The sequence below is a fragment of the Rhea pennata genome, chromosome 1 (genome assembly GCF_028389875.1).
Source record: "Rhea pennata isolate bPtePen1 chromosome 1, bPtePen1.pri, whole genome shotgun sequence".
In the NCBI taxonomy this organism is placed as follows: Eukaryota; Metazoa; Chordata; class Aves; order Rheiformes; family Rheidae; genus Rhea; species Rhea pennata.
This window is the reverse complement of record NC_084663.1, coordinates 147,842,341-147,862,703: the sequence shown is the minus strand read 5'-3', so window position 1 is coordinate 147,862,703 and position 20,363 is coordinate 147,842,341. Positions and strand designations below refer to the sequence as shown.

Genomic DNA, 20,363 nt, shown 5'->3' with positions numbered 1-20,363 from the left:
ATCCGTTGTAGATAATATTATTTCTTAGTATCACACTAACTTGCAGGGGCTCCAGCCAGCAATCAAGGCCCCAGACACAATGCAGCACACCAACACAGTAGAAAAATGTCAAACACCTCTTGGGGGATTTTCAGTGCTGGGATTATTCTCTGCAAATCTGCAGTCTAGATGGGCGCTAGGTTCTCTGCCCAGGTTGAAAAGACATTTTCAGCACTCCCGGATTTCAAACCTATTGTCTCTGGTGCATTGACTGGAGCCAGCCTTGGTCATGCCTTGGACTCCTCATGTGAAGCCTCCTGCTGGGAGACATTTCATCCTCCTTCAAGGGCCCTCATCTGAGTACCAAAGAGACAGTTGCAACCTCATTGCATTACAGCCCAAATTCAAAGTGTCCTCATAAATTCTGCTGCCTAAGTCTGGCTCCTAAAGGACAGATATCCTCATGGAGGAACAAACACTCCATAACTAACAACAGCTGACAGACCATCCTCCTGGTGCTCCCAGCACTGAGCTTGGAGAGGACAAATGAAGCTGCTGCCTACACAGCTCTTCTCCATCTCTGCCCAGGCTTAAAATGGCCAGTGCTCAGTGGCTGAGCAGCTGCCAGGCCTTGATTTGCTGCATAGGTGAAGATGTAGCCCCTGGCTCTAACCCTGCCCGTGAACCGTGGCCATCAGTTTCACTCCTTTTGCTAACATTGACCAAAATGTTTTGACCTGCAATCAGGTTTATGGTCTAGTCGCTCAAGCAGTTCATTCTGTAAAGATAAAGTATTCTGAGCATGAGATGTGTTCATAGAGCCACGGAGCAAAATGGAGTAAACAACTAAAGCAGTAAATCGTGTAGGTGAAGCAGAGGGAAAAATACAAGACCAACACAACTGAAAGCTGAGATCCTCAGAAACACTTGCCTCCAGCGCACTGCCCACCCCTCTTTTGCTCCATGGTCTCATGAGAAAGAGATGCTTGAGACACAGCCCTGTTCAGCCTGCGGACAAGGCTGTACGCTACCTGCCTTCTCTCGTGGCAGCTCACACTCACATCAGAACACAAAAGCTGCAATTTGCTGCATGCCACACAAATATTTTCCAGACCAGGAGCTCAATGCTGTTACTAACTCTAGATATTTCCAAAGATCATTTTCAAAGTGTCAATATAATGACATGCAATGATAATAGTTTCAAAAATCAATAAAATGTTCATGTAATGATTCCTCAAAAGGTAAGACATATGAAAAAGATTGGAGGGGGGAAGCAGGGAAGTTAATTGTTATGCTTTATTTCAGCCCATTGTATTTTCCAGATATGAGTCACATAGAAATTTGCCTGTCTAAAGAATATTTTATTAAAAATCAATAGTGAGAACAGTGGATATACTCTGTCCTTCTGTTAGTTGTTCCTATACAGTATTACTACACTGGCTCGTTAGTCAGTAGTTAATTAAGAACATGAAACTACTTGTAACTTGTAATCAAATATAAGCACAATGAGAGATTAAAAGCTACAAGTTACTGATTGGAGGGCAAAGCTCCTACTTAATGGGGTTCAACTTGTTAATGGAGGAACATAAGTAGGAAATATAAAGAGACGTTGGCTTTTTTAGCTGTGACTGGCAGATTTAAATTGCTGAATCCTATTATACATAACAAAATAGCAGATAATGCTATGTAGTTTTTAGCCCCATCTGGTTTTGTGAGGCAGACAGTACCTAACAGAAAGAGGCTTCCAAAGGTCCCCTATAAACTGTCAAGGAATTACACTGTTGGGAAGCCTCTACCCTGACAAGAGAGCAACAGGTCTAACTGGTCTGTTCTGCCAAGGATTTGGCTAGATCTTTACAGTGATTCATGGCCAGCTTCCAGTAAACAAGGTTTCTCACTGACTGACATCGAATTCAGGACCCGCTGTGCTGTTGCTAGTGTTAGACAATATCTAATTGTCATTTTGCTTCCATCTCCTCACACAGCAAAATCTCCAGAGCACCATGAGCATTGCTAACAGTGTTTGCCAGTACATATGTACCATATGCAATTAAAACTGTTCTTGACAAAATAGATACATCAGAATATACAGCTTCTGCTAGCTAGTATGGTCATCCTTCCCCTAAGCCACACCAGATGTTGGCTAAGTGCTGGAGGAGAGCCCAATGACATGGAGTTTAGGTATGTGCTTAGTGCAACCTGCTTGCTCCACATTATCCTCCCTGGCCTTGAGCTGGGAGGGCCCAGAATAACGAGAAAGGCAATCTACTCTTTTATCCCCCATCAGCAAGGGGGTTAGGATGCAATTCTGGCTCGTTACAATGACAGAGGCAGACAGCAAATTCCTTGGCTCTGTGCCACCATTCCCCTGCAAAGAAAATGACATTAAGACAAGAAGCACGAAGGTTTCTCCAAATCCGAACAATCCTTTCAGGCTAACAAAGGGCATTTGAAAACCTGAGGGTAACAGCACCACATGGCGTAACTCGCAGTGGGGGAGTGTTTAAGAGCAACAGCCATGTTTGGAACTTCATTAGTATCTTCATTATCAACAACAAGTGAAGAAATGGTCAGTCAAAAAGATGGGAACCACCTGGAATAAGGCAGAGGAAGCCCATGTACTCCTGCCATCAAGGTACTGGGACAGACAGACACACAGAAAGACAGATACACCTGAGTGGGGCAGAACAAACCAATGGCAAGTTTTTCAAAGGTTGGCTCCAGTCCCCCCCACCCCGAGACAAGCTCCTGTCTTCAAAAGAGTTTAAGAAGTAGGATGGCACAGCATGAGAAGTAAGGTAAGCAAAAAGGGCTATCTTTGCACCCAAAAGTCTGGGGCCTCTGGACACGCCGAACACCACGCCCGGTCCGAGGGAGCCTCATCAGCCACGGGCAGGCTGCAGCGCCCCAGCTGATTGCTCCCCCTCACGGAGGGCCAGCTCCTTGCCAGCCTGGTTGTTAGCTAGGCTCCTTTTGCTGGCAAAGCATCGCCCCTCTCTGTCCCAGGGCCCGGGCCTGTTAGCCAGTTGTATCCCGCAGAGTACTTCCCTTATGGGAGGGGAATTTGGACAAGCCATAAATCTGCCATCAGGCTATAGGTCCTCTGACCAGCAAGTATGCCTTAAGTGTGATAAGCAAAGCAAAAAAAAAAAATTTTTTACCCTGACAGTACATGGGAAATTGATTATTAGCACTTTCATGAAAATGTTTTATTTTTTATTTTGTTCATTTTTAAGTACTTTTTTCCCATTATTTTTTAATATGAGCTTTTCTGGAAATGAATAGGTAAAAAGGTAACCACATATCCCCGGCTTAGGTATCAGATGGAGAATTACAGCATGACCGCCCCCCATGTTCATTCATAGAATGAATAGTTGCTTGGGAAAGAAGTAATTCAGGCACAATGCCAGGTCACTCCAGGGACTCTCCAGAAGAAAAGTTGCACATGTTTATTTTGATAGGCTATTCCCAGTGGACACAGAACTTGTGCTGTAAAATTCATCTGGCCCTGATCACCTTATGCTGCACTTTAAACACATTTTTCAGTGAGCTCATCTGTGTCTGCTAGGCTGGTTTCCCTCCTTACTGTTTTAGTGGTTATAAGGCTACATTACCAAATGAGTGACATTCAAATGTAAATTATCAGCTGTTGATTTCCCACAAAGATGCTCTATGGCCAGCTAATCTCAATTCCTACAAATCAGCCTGGCATTTAACATGAACTTTCAATCATTCTCAGTTAACTCAGCCTAATTAAATCCCTGCCCATCATGACAAAGACCAAGACATAAATCTCTCCTAGAGATCCCAGGTTACGCTTGGGGAAGCCTGGTGAGAAATCATGATATTTGTGCTCCTGGCCACGAAAGCCAGGCTCTGCCTCCCTTTGCCTCTCACAAGTGCTGGGATAGCTGCTGCCCCTGTCCTGCAGGCCTTTTGGGGTGTTGAGCTACTCATCCCGTCCAGGGCACATCATGCAGTCCTGGGGACAGAAGTGCCTCCCTCGGCCATGCCCTGACGTCACTGCCCACCCTGATATGCATATGCCTGAGCCCTCCCTCAGGTGGAGGTCTCACACCTCCTTGGGTGAGACCACTGAGCATGCTGGTACAATACCACCATGCTAAGTAAAGATGATGGTATTGCACCTGGAGAGCAGTCCTGCCACAGACAGAGCGCTGGCAAGGGTTGTAAGGAAAATTCGGGCTCTAGGAAGAAATGTCTTGCGCTAACATCTGCTTCCTGGGCAGAGCCTCCCCAGCAGCTGCTGCATCTGAGATGGGGGACAAAGAAAAAGCAGCAAGTGGATACATCCCCACATGCCCCAGACGCAGCGCTCAGAGCCCATCCCTGCCACGTCTGATCTCTGCCAGGGGCTGAGCACTGCCTTGGTGGGAGGAGTTACCCTTCTTCTCCCCATGGAAAGGGAGGAAAAGGCTGCTGCTGATGAGTGCAGCAGCCCAAAGGAGGCACACGGTTGTTTCAGTCGATCGGGATTTGAAGGCTGGATCCACCCACGAGTGTAGAGATGGAAAACAAACAACAGGACCTCATGTGTATCAAGTATGATTCAAGGTTGAGCAGGCACTTAGCAGCACTGGGGACCATGGCTGTGGCTGGTACCCGCAGCTGCATCCCCTTTGCTCCAAAGAGGGGTAAAATGCACTAACACAGAGCATTTCCCTTCAAATGCTTGCTGTTGGGCAAAGAGAAAGATTAGCATGCAGGACATGAGAGGAAAGGCTGCAATGCGAGAGGCAAAAAGGGACTGCTTTGGACTCCTCATCCCACATCCCTCTGGCATGGATGAAGCTCTCTGGTGTGTGTAGCACTCATGAGGTGTTTCGTATGTAGAGATGCAGGACGGGTCTGTATAAATATGATCAGAATAAGTCAACAGATTCATAGGCAAGTCAAACTTAAATCAGAAATGCATCCCTCCATGCTTATTTTTCAGATATAAACCTATGAATTGTTACAGTAACATAACAGAGCCCATAGCTAAATACAGCATAATCTCACCCATACAAATTAAAATTGATTTAAATGTAAACACAGTAACCTTGGGAAAATGGAAACTAAAAGTGAAAAATCACTTTCTTTATGATCTACACTGCTATTTGAGAAGGGACTGTGATTTTTCAAAAGGAGAATGGCAGTCTGCAGTTACCGCAGGTCATGTAATACTTAAATTGTTATGGGAATTACTATTTTTACAAGCAAAGTAAAAAATCTAGTTGCATGGTAAGTGTCTAGCATTAGCGTTAGGATTATTTTTGCCTGGCAGTGTGTAACTTAGTCTTCCTGTTCTCAATAATTTGCTACATTTTATTTATACTAGGTAAGAGGATGTTTGGTGTGTTCCAAAAAAAAAAAAAAAAAAAAAAAAAAGAAAAAAAAGATAAAGAAAAAGAAAAAAAAAGCATGGGAAGAGAAGAAGAAGAAGAAAACTTTTGGAGAAAATTTTTGGACTTTGTGAAGTTATTATCTTAGCAGATAACTTGTTGCACTGCTTTAGATACGGACTTTGGAAAACACAGAATGTTTCTTACAGAAAAAGCATTACAGTAAAAATCACCTAGAATCTGGTGATTACCAAACAATTAGTAGACAATAATTGAATATACAAAAAGACTAATGTTTTATTAAATGCATCTTATTGATCGTTTCAATTGAACAGTTATTATTCTAACCTTCATGTTTTTTATTTACAATGAATCTGTAGTTTGTAAGTGGCTTAAAGCAACCAACTCCTAAAAAAATCCAAATGGAGACAATGAAAATGGTGGAATTTGACATATGTTAATGGTCCACTCTTCTGAACTGAGGATGGCAATGAAACGTTCACTGATAAAGCACTTGAGTGTTATGGGATTACAATGAAGAGATGTAAACTCTCATAATATCTCCTGGTACTATTCTTTACATTATTCCCATGTAGTGGAAAGTTATTCTTTCCCATAGGTCAGAAACACTGTGCCTATTGCTGTATGCTATTGGACAGCTACCCCATCGCTACCTCAGTGATGGCTATATTTTTAGATGTGTTGTGTGTGAACCCTCTACAGGTAAGGAGCTATTTGCTTCAGTTTAAGGCAGGAGTAACAGAGCTGATGTCAGCAAAGCTGTGCTGGAGTACAGCCAGAGTAAGTGAGAAGAGTCACGTGAGCTCGTGAGCAATGTGTAAAGTTTGTACACAGCTTGGTATCTCTGATGAAGATCAGTATATACACGCTCATTATCTTTCCTTATTATCATCACTCAGTGACTAGAGCCATTCAAACTTCAATGACTAGACTAAACAAATTCCCAGGTTCAAGCCCTGCTCTGCGCTCCTCTCTCACTACTGGAAACAGAAAGGCAAACAAATTAAACTAACATTAATCAGCAAAGACTGCCATCTGTGTAACTCGGAGCACTTCTTGGTGTGCCCGTCCCCTTCCAGCAATGCTAAACAGGATTAGCGGTCCGTGGGTGTACGGGAAAAGTAGGTCAGGTCAGGAACATTGTTCTGCGTGATGAACGGATGATGTGATTGCAATGGGCTGCTTGCAGCCATCTCTCTTTCTGAACGAGCTGCGGTGATGAAGCACCTAGGCTTGTCATAGGGCACCTAATGGCAGCTCAGACCACTGCTGCCTTTGCGAGGGAAAGCGTGTTCCTCTGGGAGGAAGGATGGTGCCTGCAAGAAGCAGGACTTTTACCAAACATGTCTAGTACACTGGAATTAATGGGTGTATTTTAGCACAGGAACTGTGATATGGGGCAATTAAAGGCTGAATTATTACTAGTTTGGCATATTTATTTCTCACTCCTTACAAAACGACGCAAAGCCAGGCAATGTGCTACTCCCATGAGGGCAGGAGAATTTGGACCATTACAAAACTAGGGTGCACAGCCAAACATTCATAATTCTATAGGATGGGAAGGGATGGTGTCAGCAAAGTCAAGGCTCAGCTACAACTATCACTTGCAAGAGATGTCAAGGGCAACAAGAAGAGTTTTTGCTGCTACCTCGGCAGTAAAAGGCTGAACAAGGAAAATGTGGGACCATTGCTGCAGCAGGGTGTGTTAGTCACAGCAAACCCAAAGAGGGCTGAGGTACTCAATGCTTTCTTTGCCTCAGTCATTACCAGCAAGGCCTTGCAGGCCTCTGTGCTTAGAGATGAGGGTCAAGGAGGAGAGGACTGACCAGCATTGGATGACAGTTGAGTCAGGAGACTGGAGGGGGCTTGACCCAGATAAGTCCAGGGGACCCAATGGGCTGTATCCTCGAGCGCTGTGAGAGCTGGCTGCTCTCTCATCTTTGAAGGGTCTTTGAAGGTGAAGATTAGGGAAGGTCTCTGATGACTGCATAAAGGCAAATGTTGCCTTCAAAAAAGGCCAAAGGGATGATTCAGGGATCAATAGATCAGTCAGCCTCACTTCAGTCTCTGGGAAATCATGGAGAGTCCTCTTGGAGTACATCTCTGGGCACATGAAGGGGAAGGTGACAGGGAACAGTCAGAATAGATTTATGAATAGTAAATCATGCCTGACCAACCTGATTGCCTGATTAGATCTGTGGATGGAGGGGGAGTGGTGGATGTCACTTACATTGCCTTCATGCTCAAAGGCAGGGCTGTCATTGGAAGGACCCAGGTGGGCTGAAGGACTGGACTAACAGAAATCTCATGAAATTCAGTGAAGATGAATGCCAAGTCCTGCACCATGGAAGTAAGACCCCCAGCAATGACAGAGGCTGGGGACTGATGGTCTGAGGAATAGCTCTATGGAAAAGACTCTAGGGGTCCTGGCAAACAGCAAGCTGAATGTGAGCCAGCAGTGTGTCCTTGTGAGGAAGATTGCCAGCAGTATCTTGGGCTGTCTCAACAGGACTGCAGCCAGCAGACTGAAGGAAGGGATTATCCCCCTCTACTTAGCACTCATTACACCATATCTAGAATACCACATCCAGTTTTAGTCCCCCTCCTCTCCAAACAGGAAAGACATCGATAAACTAGAACAAGTCCAACAGAGGTCCACCAAGATGTTTGGGGCTGGAGCACTTACCCTGTGAAGAGAGGCTGGTGGAGCTTGGGCTTACTCAGTGTGGGGAAAGGAAGGCTTTGGGGGCACTGAATAACCCCCCAGCATCTACAAGGGCTCACTGAGGAGGTGGAGATGGGCTCCTCATAGAGATGCATGGGAAAGTCTTTTTTGCTGATGAGGATGGTCAGGCAGGGGAGCAGGTCGCCAAGGAGTCTGAGCAGTCTCTGTCCTTGGAGGTTTCAAGACCTAACTGGATGAGGTCCTGGGCAACCTGGCCTGACCTAAGAGATGGCCTAGCCTTGAAGGATGGATGTGAGATATCCCAAAGTCCCTTCTAACTTGAATTATCCTGTGATTCCAGGGCTTTGTAGGAACCCCAGTACCACTGGGTTCCTGCCAGCAGTGTGTCCTGTTACACTGTGCTAATGCCTGGTGTCACTTCTGGATATTGTGAGCTAGCTACCATCAGGAACATCCTGAGCATATCAGTCCCCTTGAATGAGTTCCTACATTATATATGCGCCTGGAACCTACTTTACTATGTTTTGCTCTTCTGTGCTGTGAATAGCACTGTCTCCCCTATGCTGACATCCCTCCTGCTCTATAAACCTGCTGTCTAGGAGAAAGGAACGTGAGACATGCATCTTAACATTGTATGTCTATGTGTCATGTGTCTGTCATGTCAGTTTTAGACACTGATTTGAAAGCATATTCACTTTGTAATAGAATTACCAAAAAAGAAGACGAAAAATACGTCTCCTGAGAACGGCCCTCGACTGCAAAATTTATATTTTTCTCTCTCTCCTTCCATCTTCTTAATCTGTTTTAGGTATTTATAAAACTTTAATCCTCATAGTATCAGAAGTCCTGAATGCACAAAGACTGTAAATATGCTTAACTCTACACTGCTATAAGAAGTCCCTCATGTATATATATATATATATATTTGCAAACTCGAGGTCTAAACATTGAGGTAGAGCTGCACAGATGATTTTGTAATTATTAGCTCTGAAATCTTGGGTCTCAGTTATAAAGTATCCTTAGTTGTAAAAACATATTAAAGTTTATTTGCTTCTGCAAATATTTAAATAAGTAGAATAATACAACATCTGACACAATTTTATGACGGTCAAATGCTCAGCCAGCACATGCACTTTGGCAGAATATGTGAGTAAAATGCTTTAAACATCTATTTGACAAAAACTCAACAAATTTTTGTTTTGTTTGGCATGAACTACCTGGAAAACACAAGCAGAAAATCAGTCTTTCTAGGTGGGACTGTTGTCAAAGTTGCTCTTTTCTTTCTGTCAGCAATAGCCTTGACAAGATCCGTTTAATCCTTTCCATCCAATTAAACAGGCTACAGTTGCACTAAAGTACAAAGCAAGATATTCAGGAGCTGAAACAAGTTCATTTCCCCTTACATTTTTATTTATTTGTTAAATATCTATGGGAATTTTGAATATTTGACTGTACAATCAGAGTTTCCACCAGCTGCAATGGTGTTCACTCCATACATAAGATGCTGAAATATGAGACCACATGTTTTCGCAAAGAAAGGAGAAAGCACACCAGAAACCCAGTGAGATGCCCTATTTCTCTGAGGGCATAGGTGTTTTGATGTCTAGCCTCATGTGGTAACTCTCTCTAGACTGAGCAGAACCTGGGGGTGAAGGATCATCTTCTCTCAGTGGCCTGGCCTTCTCTCTGCCCCATGGGAGCTGTGTTGTCCTTCCTGTGTCATCCTCTCCCCCTACATTGCATGACCCAGCAAGACCCTAGGTGCTGGTGGGCCCTGGCCTCAGCAGCAGACTGGGACTCAAGCCCAGTGGCAAGTGCTCACCTTGGCCACCCGTGTCCTTATACTCCATGCCCAACTCCTCCAGCCTGGGTGTCCCAGTGTGGTGATGCCCATGGCAGCCCCAGCAATTCCCACGGATGGGAGCGGGAGGTAGGAGGCGCAGAGGGAAGTGCTATAGCCTTTGTACAGAGCCTGCAAGAAGGCAAGAGCTTCCTTTCCTGTGCAAAAGGCAAAGCTGTGGCCTAAATCTGCTGTGATACGGGGGAAAAAATCCGCATACAATATACAAAAATAAATACAGATATCAGCGTCAATAATCCTATCACTTTTGTGTTAACAGCTTGATAACATATCTGCTTATAACTCACACACTGCACTAAATTTTCTGCTCTATAGTAACTATCATATTCCTGTCAGCAGAACTAAATATTTAATCATCTGGGGAGATGAATCATGAAAAGCTGTTTTGGGGAGATATTTTTAAATGGACAATTTGTTGTCATCTGATTTTGACGACTTGCTGCCTCTTTCCTCTCTCAGGAGGGACTCTGTAAGCCTGTGTCCACATGAACTATTTCTCGGCACGGCTTGCTGTCTCCCTTGCTGGTGAACCCTGTCTTCTATGGGGTTTTAAGGTTATTTCTGACAAGACCGAGGCAGGAGGGTGCAGTGAGCTCAGAGCCCTTTTGGGCACCGCAAAGCCTAGAGATACACAGCCCGGCTGCTTGCATGGCACTGTGTGGCTGGGTGCTGCCCGGCCTTGGTCCCCCAGTTTTACGTCCGAGTCCAAGCCCGTGTCCGTACCCTGGCCGAGCATTCGGACGCAGCACCAAGCCAAGGTCGCACCCGTGTTTTGCACCATGTCTCGCGAATTTACGGCCGCGGGTCCCTCCTATCGCGGGCTGAGGGTCACTCCAGCCGTGGTGCTGGGTGCCGCTGCTCTCCGCTTCAGCATGCTACCGGTGGTTCCCATTTTACAGCGATAAAGATTCTTCAGTGTGATGTAAATTCAAATCAGGTTTTGCAAAGTGAATCTCTGAGGAGAAAGGATAATTATTAAAGATCTTCATTAGTGCTTTGCAATCTTAATTATGATAATTATATTTTTGTAGCTAATATAACTGAACTCCTGCTTTTAAACCCGCTAATAAGCATTTTTAGTCCTCCTCCTACTGGGCCAACAAAACTGTAACGTTGAACTTTATATTTACACAGGGCACTCTTTTTAATAAAAGTGATGTGCTGTTTACATAGGATTTCCATTCCCTTTTATCCACACTGTGAAGGTGCACATTCCCCCAAGGCAGGGGAGAATGAAAAGAAAGAAAAAAAGGAGAAGAGCAAAGAGGATTTCAGGAGCCTGGGCTTGCTGTCTTTGCCTGGCAAGAAGGGGACACGTTCCCTGCACCACAACGGCAGCTCTTCTTCTGGGGTACTTGCAAACCCGGTCATCTTGTGTAGGGGCGGCTGTGAGCTTGCCGCAACAATGTCCCTTGGGCAAGGCGAACGCAGATGCGGTGAAGCAGGTCGGGGTGGTGGTGGTGGGGAAACCTGGCCTGGGAAAAGGGCTCAGCACCAGGCAGAGGGGCGGACAGGCCAGGCGGGGGGCAGCACGCCGGGGCTGGTGCTGCCGGAGCACCCGCCTGCCCACTGGAAGCCTTGAAAAGCACCAGCATGAGCCACCGGTGCAAAAGGGTCTTTTCTGAGCACGGTTTATAATCGTCGAGAGAGTGGAGCCCTAAATTACAGCCTCCCCCTCCTCCACCGCCTTTGAAAACTATTGCAACGGACTGCTGGAATTTTTACACAGGAGTTTGTTTGCAGTCAAATATCTTACAGTTATTAGTGCGGAGAGAGAGTAAAAGATCAAAGTTGGATTGGCATACAAATTCAGACATCTCAATAAAGAAACGAAAACAATAAAGCATGTATTTAATATTATCTACCCATTAATCTCTGGAGTAAATTCAGAAAACTAATTAAAAGCTTCTACACAGATAAATGATAAGCTGCTTTATTCAATGAGCTCAACATATGAACAAACAGAGGTTTGTGTTGATATCGTGATTGTTAGCAATTGCATTAAGGCAAATGATTTTTGCTGTGCTACTGGGAATACAGTAATTTGAAAAACAAAATGTTGAGAGATGAAAAACTCGAACCTTTAGTGCACCAAGCATACTGCATTTCCTGTTCCTTTTTATTTATTTCAGGTAATGATAACTCTTACGGGTCAGCATGACAAAAACAACAACAAAAAAAACCAACTCAAGACCTGAAGAAGAAAAAACAAAACTGAAGCCTGTATAGAACCAAGAAAAATCTCTGCATAATCATTCTGCAGTGTTAGTCTGGCTTTAATGGTAATATCTATCGTCTTCCTGCGTGGTAAGTAAGTTCTCAATCCATCACCTCTCCCTGCACCTCATGTCCCTTTTCCTACTACTGGATTCTATACGTGGAGGAGATTTTGTCTGAATTATATACAGAGGTTTTGTCTCCTCAACCGTAATTGATAGATGTTCTATTTTTGTGGTACTACAACTGTGTCTTGCGTGACGAGGCACTGCAGTGCTGTATGGAGAGCTCCGGGAATCACAGCAGCCAGCGGTGCTGTTCCTTGGTGCCAGGGAATAACCCCTATTCCAGGCATCTTTGTTAAGGACTGCAACTTAAATACACGGATCTTAGAAAAGGGGAATCCTGAAGAACGTTCAAGACAACAGATTTTACAGCTTAAGCTGTCCATTCAATTTAAATGCAGAGCCTGAAGTAATGAATTTAAGTATAGAATGGGTCCGGAATCAGATTATTTAGGAATAATTAAAACTGATCTGACTCCAGGATTCAGTCCTCCTCCTATGAATTACAGGCAAGGAAATGACTTGAAAGACTTAGTTTTTCTATCCATAGTGCATTGCAGTGGCTTGATTCTTATTACCATAAAAAAAAGCTTTAAATCGACGAAATGAGGGAAGGAGAGAGAACTATAGCTGCTTTTGTTTGCATTTTTTATTCATATTCAAGCATCCCCTTCATTCACATTGTGCATTAAACTCTCTCTATTGACTAAAATGAAATAGAGATTTCAAAAAGTCTCAGCCTAATGTCCTCTTGAACATGAGCTAAATGCAGGATATAGTCCAGAGAGCGTAAAGTGCACTTAAATTTTAGCATATTCACTCAACTGCTGTGTTTCAGAAACAGAAGTCATTAAAAGCCCCATCGCAAAATATCAGATTATGCCTCTGCTAGATATTCTTTCTGTGAAAAGAAAGAATAAAGGCAGCCTGAAAACCATAGTGAAATAGTGATATGCTGATTCACCTCATGCTCATGTACTGCGCAAGTTAGAATTGCAAAATAATGTGTCTTTCTTGTGCCAAATGATATTGGTAGGAAAGCATCCTTTGGCTACGATAGGTGCTTCCTGCAATTCAAAATGTGCATTTACCCTTTCCACTAGCAAGAAAATTTGCTGTCAGAGTGTCAAACTGACTTGCTATTTTATTTGCCATCTGTGTCAGATATTCATACAGACACACTAAGTGTGTGTCTAGGTCCCTAAAAGCCTGAGCTGTTGCACACTGCTACCTATCCTTCATAATTACCAAAGATAAAAACTAAGAGGGAAAAAATGACATATTTTTGGATCCTTACTCATGCTGAATGGCAGTTTATTACAAATATAGTGCCATGACCATTACCAGAACACTGCATATGGGAAAATAGGACCTGAATCCTCAACACATCATCAATTTAGAAGGTATTCTAACAAATCAGGGTTAACTATTCCGTAGAAAGCAAAGTACTTTACAGCATAACTATTCCTGCAGCCACTACTGTGATTTCAGTTCTTGTAGACTTTTTCTGAATTGACCTTAAACAAATTGTGAAGGAAGAATGCAGCTCAGTGGAGGTCTAGGAGCTTTCTTATTTACCCGGTTTCACAAGGGAAAAAAAAAAAAAAAAAAAAAAAAAAAAAACATAGGGGAGCTAGATTTAGGGAAAAAGGAAAAGTGAGAAAGAGAGAGAAAAGTGGCTGGGGAGCCGCGACTGGCTACTCTGCAGAGGTCGGTGTCTGGGAAAGTCCTCTGGTCCTGCTCCTAAAATCCGGGGGAAAAAAAAAAAAAAAAAAAAAAGCCATCCTCAAGGCAATTTTGAGGCCCCAAGGGAAAAAGCCTGTCGCAGACTGGATCAGGGTGTTTGGTCACAGAGATGCTTTTGCTGCTCCTTGTCCAGGGGTTTAAAGCAGGCTCAAGGGTGCCTATACAAACTGCAGCAACTTTAGTGTCTGCAGAAAAGACATCAGTTTACAGAAACCACGCCAAAGGTAGTATAAAATTTGATATCCCAGCATTTCACTTTAAACTACTTATACTTCGTCCTACTGCCACATCATTATGGAGGTATGTGGGTCTGGGGAATTTTGTTTTTAAACAGGGCAGTTTTTGACTCTTTTGGTGTTTTTCCCCTTCATCCGCCTTCCTTTGGCTAATTCAAAAGGCAAGCTCCCGAGAAAACTTTTATGCTGGTTCCTATTGTTTCCTACTTCAAGTATAAAAGTACATAATGCGAACACCAAGACTTTGTGAATTTGTGAACTTCAGAGCTTTAAACCTTTCAGACGGTGCCAATGAAAACTGGCGAAAGTGCAGAGAATTAGGTACGCGCTATCTTCCCTGCCCATGACCGAACATGTTCCAGTACTACTCAAATATGCGGCAGGGAGTCTCTCAGACCCTCCAGAGCAGAGCAGGGCTTCTTCAAATGGGCATGAGAGAAAGAGGGAGAGCCTCCTACAAACCTTCATGCCAGCCCTTTACCCCTCTCCTCTGAAAATTTTCACCTTTTGCGTTTAATCGCCTCACTCTTGAGGACACAGGGCATTGAAAAAATACAGCCTCTCTTTGCTAAGTGTAATGCTCCATATCCCACTGGATTCCTGGGAAGATTGCATGGAAAATTTAACAAGCACTTGCACAGTGCACATTGGGTCTGTCTATGCATTGCCCAGTGTTGGTGGTGCTGCATTAACCCATGGCTGGCCTGTTTCCCGGGGGAAAAAAACAGGTCAGACACCTGTTTTTGGCAGCCAAAAGGGCGCAGATGCCTATTAGAGTCTATTAGCATTATAAATTGTACCTTAGAGCAAGCTGCCGTCATCCCAATCTCCTCCAGGCCGGGGGACGGCGGGTTGGGAATGCTCTGCCTGCTCTCCCACCAGGCCGGGGGGAAGGCAAGTGGGAACTGGTGGACGAGTGCCTCGCCCCCCCAGATTTGCAGGCCAGGCCAGCAGCTGCATGTGGGCACGCGGACCATCCAGGTCTGGCCACGCAGTGAGCACGCCAGCTCCCTCCGCCAATAGCTAGGGCTAGTGCTAGATCATAGAATCGTAGAATCAGTGAGGTTGGAAGGGACCTCTGGAGATCATCTACTCCAACCTCCCTGCTCAGCAGGTCACCTAGAGCATGGTAGACAGGGTTGCACCCAGGCGGGCCTTGAACATCTCCAGAGAAGGAGACTCCACAACCTCTCTGGCAACCTGCTCCAGTGCTCTGTCACTCTCACAGGGAAGAAATTCCCCCTCATGATCAGGTGGAACTTCCTGTGCTTCAATTTCTGCCCATTGCCTCTTGTCCTGTCACACAGGACAACTGAAAAGAGTTTGTCCCCATCCTCTTGACACCCTCCCTTCAGGTACTTATACACATTGATAAGATCCCCCCTCAGTCTTCTCTTCTCCAGGCTGAAGAGGCCCAGCTCTCGCAGCTGGTCCTCACAGGCCAGGTGCTCCAGCCCTCTCATCACCTTCGTAGCCCTACACTGGACTCTCTCCAGTAGCTCCATGTCTCTCTTGGACTGGGGAGCCCACAACTGCACACAGTACTCCAGATGAGGCCTCACCAGGGCTGAGGAGAGCAGCAGGATCACCTCCCTCCACCTCCTGGCAACACTCTTCCTAATGCACCCCAGGACACCATTGGCTTTCTTGGCCACAAGGCCACATTGCTGGCTCATGGTCAATCTACCATCCACCAGCACTCCCAGGTCCTTCTCTGCAGAGCTGCTCTCCACAAGGTCAGCCCCCACCTTGGACTGGTGCCTAGGGTTATTTCTCCCTAGGTGCAGGACTCTGCACTTGCCCTTGTTGAACCTCAGGAGGTTCCTGTCTGCCCAGCTCTCCAGCCTGTCCAGGTCTCTCTCAATAGCAGCACAGCCCTCAGGTGTGTCAGCCACTCCTCCCAGCTTGGTATCATCAGCAAACTTGCTGAGGAGGCACTCTGTCCCCTCAACCAGAGGGGATTCTCCCATTGATGAAGCAGTTGCACAGGATGGGACCCAGTACTGAGCCCTGGGGGAGCACGCATGTCAGTGAAAGCCTCATTTACACATTGGACTTTAAGGAGCTGGAGTTTGGAAGTCCCTGCTTTTGTCGGCAAAAGAGTTTAAGCTGATGTCTTCAGAGGGAAGACAGAGCAGAAAAATCAGTAAAATGCCGGCGTTCCTTAGGTTTGCTCTTATGCCTTTGTAACTCAGAAGTATTTTAGTGAAATGAACTATGACAGCAGCTTCGATTGGTCCACTAACTAATTCTGGGCTATTTTAAAACTAACATTGTTCTGAGAAATAATGACGAGTCTTAAACTGTACTGCGAAGCTTGCAGTAAATCTTTAGTCAGCTAAAACGAGAGGAATGAAATGCTAGAGACTGCTTTTCCTGATATGTTTTTTCTATCTCTTCATAGAAATATTGATGTCAGGGATAGTAATACTGCTGCAGAAATCTGACCTGTGTGGCTATAAAGATACATTACTTGTATCAATCTACCAGGCAGTTCTCTCAATCTTGTTTTTCTTTCTTTCTTTTTCTTTTCTTTTCTTTTTTTTTTTTTTTTTTTTTTTTTTTTTTGCAAATGCAGTTATCTTGTTCTGACACTTTGCAAAATCCTCTAAATTAGTATTAGATTAAATATTTAATTTATGGAGGATTTTAGCTGAATTCACATTTCTTTGCCAGTAATCATCAAGCATTTTAGTGACTCTGTGGAAAACATTAATAAATCAATCTAAACGAACTCCTCCTACCTTCTCCCATGAACTGGGGATGTCAGTCATCAGTCACATGCTATGCTCTAACCTGAGAAGGTTGCATTTCCCTGGGATTCATCACTAATGTCATTTCAAATCATGTGGTTTTGACTGGATTTGGGACACCCTTTTCAAACATGGGTCTTCTAGGCCAGTGGCAGAAGTATATTTAGCTGCCTGGATATGTGGACGGATTTTCAGACATGTTCTGTGATTTGAAACAATTACCCTTTTGCAATGTTAAGGTTGCCTTGTTTTTTTGTTTGTTTTTCAGAATCAAAAATTACACTAATTATCTTTTGGATAAAATGCAACTTCTGATGTATTGTGACACTGTGAAGCTCTGAGGAAATATCAGCAGAAGTGCTAGTAGTGATGAATCACTGGAACTGAAAGACATGTGGGTACTTGGAAGGGCAGTTATTCAGATGACTAAATATGGATTTAAGTGCTGAACTCTCAGTGCCCAAAATTGAAAATATTGACCTTGATATGCAGTGCTGGTCGTCACTGTGCTTTAGCATGGGAAAAAAATCTGCAGGTGGCCAATACACATAAGTCATGTCACAAAACACAGCCTAAAGTGTTTGCTGCTACTGTAGTAGTAGTAAAATAGGCAAGTGAGAAATGTAGACACTAACAACTCTGTTGGGGGCATCTTATTGCCACCTGAAAACGGTGCTAACCCAGAGTGAAAAAACAAGTGTGTTATTTCATAGACCAGTCAACCAAAGTATACGTTCCTTTTCCATCAGTGTTTCATCTTCTGTTTGCAAAACCTACAGAAATCTTGGAGAAGGAATGTGTTTCATGAAGTTATATGGATGGACTAAATGTATTAATCTTTACAACGACACAGATTATTAGGAACTCAATCACACGTAGAATGTTTTACGATGCGCTTCCACACATAAATAGAAGATAAATAGCTAATCAGCATATATTTGTGACAACAGAACATTATAGGAAGCAGTGATCTGTGTTCGAAAAAACACCGTCGGTTCTTTTATGCCCTCTACACTGTGCCTCATCATCTGAAGGGCTTAATAATGTAGTGTTACTTTCAAAAACATTAAAAATTTTGATGATGAGATCTTTTGTCAAAGCCTCCTTTGAGGTTTTTTTTTTTTCTTCAGTAAAACTGTATTACATGCCATTCAACAGCTGGTAATGGTACGTATATTGAATTAAAACATTGATTTTAATTTTCACAGTTAACCTCACTCTCTTTTAGCTGAATGAATTACTTTTTTTATTAGAAAAAACATTGGTACTGGACTTGTGATACAGAATCAGAGCTCACACAGCCTGTCCTCAGGGGTATTTCCTACTGCTCTCTTTTTGAAATATTGAAAAGTTCTAACTCGCCCATTACCCAGAAAAAAGACAATAAATCTCTGAACAGCAAGCACAGCTCCTAAATTCATAGCTAGCTTTCAGCTATTTTGTGTTGTGTTCCAATTCCCTGACTGCTAGGATGATTTTTGATCATACAGGATAAGCAATGACAGGCTAGGCAAAGCTTGGATGAGAAACCTTGAAAGAAAATCCAGGAGCTGCTAGAAATTGCACTGATTATGCCACAGATAGCAATCTCTCTTTGAGTCAATGGCAAGGTGCATTAAGAAGGCATGGAGCTCCCTAGGAAAGCAGAGACTTTCTGACCCTTTTCCCCATATTATCCTTTTCATAGATGCAAGTACTTTTCCTTCTCTAGTCTACTCCTGAGGAACTTACTGCACACTGAAGCAGTCACTCTTATGCAGAAACTATATTAAAAAAAGAAAAAAAGAAGAAGAAGAAAAAGAAGGATCATAGGTTGCTATCCCAGAGATGTTCAAAAAAATTTGAAGCTTTGTGCCACGTTTCAGAAGATAGGCTTCTTCTCTCTCAAAACCTCATCACCGTGAGCCAAGTCTCTGACCTGTTACTCTTCTCATGCATTCAAAGACATCTGCAGTTGCCATATTCTTAAACTACCAAACTCAGTCAGGCTCATGTCCCACTCAGGGGTGCAGGAACCTGTTCCCCTTCCCCAGCATCTACCTTCTTCTCCCTCCACAGTGCCTCATGCAGATGTGGTCCTCCACCAGTGTCCTCCAGCACTTCAGCTGGGACACAGAAATGAGGCCCGTTTCTCATCTCACAGCAGTGTAAAAAAACAATGAGGGCTTTGAAATGAATGGATTTAAAGCCATGTAAAACCAACCCAAAATTACAATCTAGTGCTACATGCTGAGCCACTAAAGAAAAACTGGAATGAACAGGCGCAGCAGCTGCTTCCCTTCCATAAACAGGTTTACTGCTAATGAGGAGCCACGTTTTGGATGAGGAGCCTGGCCGCTCCACGCAGCTCCAGCCATGTTACATGCTAAAGATCTGAGAGAGTCAGAATTTGGCTAGAGACTTTGTGTCACACTGCATGCTCTATTTGTTGCATAGTAGGTTGACCAGAGGGACACTCTGCTGAGTTTATGGTATTTTTTATTATTGTATTTTAGTTCTTCCATGCTTCAAGATTCTGTATGCATGCCATAATTTTCTCCTGTTTCTCTACCAAGCAATTCACTATGTTCCAGACAGACATTATTAAAAAATCCAACATTAGGTCGTAATTCAATTCCAATTTACCTCTCTCACACAGGAAAAAAAATATTATATTCAGAAAGCTGTGGCTGATGCCCTGTCTCATGCATTTTTGCACTACTGCCAACTTAGTGAAAGAAAATGCTGGTCTACATAGATTACATATATTGGTTACTTTGTGTCTTTTTTGCTGTAAGACCTGCAATTCTTTTTGCAGCTGTGCATTAAAATGGGTTTTCTCTGAGGCATAATAAAAATATCACTGTAGTGACACGCATCATCTTTCAGACGCCATGTTATGTGATGCAATTTTTTATGGTACACTTAGTTTGCATTTGTCCAAAGTAACTGGAAGTGAGAATGTGCACTGACCTGCTCCAGAGCCATCACATTAGTCACCAAAAACGCAGAGGATCACATGAGTTAATTTGACTCTGAGCAGTATAGTGTCTTTATTATTTCTACAATAAACCATGGAGGAAAATAAAGTGTGAAAGCATTTTGTTCCTGTCTGGCTGCCCTATTGCCATGGTATTACTTTAATAATAGTAGTAAATATAAAGATCTATGAAGAGCTCTTTTCTCTGTTCAGCAGTGGTATCTATTTTACCAGCTACTTCTGTTTTTCAGATTCTTATTTTAGCCAAACCCTCTGCAGCCTTTACCAGTGGAGTATGTTGAATTCTTGCTACTACTTTCATGCTCAGACTAGCCACTGTTACACTTCTTTCTTTTTGATATGATAAGGTGAGATACTAGTTCAGTGTCTTGTTGCAATATTTGAAAGGTATCTGCTCTTCCACAAGGAGTGGGAGCAACTGATGCAATTTCTTGGATTTTCTTCACTGTATCCATGAACAGCTTTTGCTCTTCA

At 43.6% G+C, this 20,363-nt stretch overlaps 1 protein-coding gene across 1 annotated transcript in view; it reads right to left on the bottom strand.

Moving 5' to 3' along the window:
- NPAS2 (neuronal PAS domain protein 2) overlaps positions 1-20,363 on the bottom strand; it is a 101,947-nt gene that overhangs the window by 51,840 nt on the left and 29,744 nt on the right. The window lies entirely within an intron of this gene.